Raw genomic sequence first — 1,030 nt, forward strand, 5'->3', positions numbered from 1 at the left:
TATTGCCTGAAAACAAACAACCCACTCATCACTAACAGGTGGAAAAGAGGGTGTCTGCTAAAGTGGGCATCATTTGGGGCCAGAAAAGTCTTTCTTGGGCTGACTGCACCCTCCTCTCCTGTTCTCCAACCTCCCTGCTTCGGGGCTCCCTCCTCCTTGGCTCAGGCCAAGATTCGCCAAGAGCTGTGTCCCTTCCTGGGTGATGTCCCAACTCAGCTCTGGAATTGACTCAGGAAGTGGGGCGGACAAGGAGCTAGGTGTTACACTGAGGCTAGCAGGTGGTGTATTGAGTTCAGATGTTCCAGATTATGACCTGCTGAAGGAGGAGGCACTACCTATTTACGGGATCAACATGACCCAGGGGTAGATTTCTGCATCTAGTTGCCACTTGATTGAAGTTGCTGTTTCACACACCCACACAAACACAAAGGAAGGCTTTTGCTTACAGATGCTAATGTGGGTGTGGGCTGCGTCTTCCTGGTGCAATGCCTAGGGAAGGAGTCCTCTCCCCGCCAACAGCCAGCTGGAAGTGGAGAAGAACAGGGTAGCAAACACCCATTCTATACTTGGGGCGGAGATCACTAACTTTCCCAGGACTGAACTCTTGGTGGTTATTTTTAAACAGTGTCCCAGGAAAGCAAAGCGGGAACTTAGGGCAGTAATCCTCAACTCAAGTCCTTATCTAGATGTCCAGACTCTGGGTGTGAAAAGGGCGACAAACTGTGAAATGCCTAGGCACCCACTCAGAAAAAACCACTAGTGGTTTAACGCATTCCAGTCCTGCCCAGGTCAGCTGGGGTGGGGTGGGGCAGCTTATGGTAAAAAGGGGAAGCCAGTCCAGCATGCTCTCCAAAGTCCCCGCGATGGCTGCCCAGGGCTGCGCACTGTCCTGGGTGTCGCTCCGGCTCCCTGCGCTGCTGCTGCTGCCTCTGCTGCTGCTGGCGCCCGGCTCTGCGGGAGCCTCCGGCGCGCGGTGGAGCGGGGAGGGTACCACCCCGCACCTGCAAAGCATCTTCCTGGGCCGCTGCAC

This window comes from Myotis davidii, unplaced genomic scaffold (assembly GCF_000327345.1).
Source record: "Myotis davidii unplaced genomic scaffold, ASM32734v1 scaffold204, whole genome shotgun sequence".
NCBI lineage: Eukaryota > Metazoa > Chordata > Mammalia > Chiroptera > Vespertilionidae > Myotis > Myotis davidii.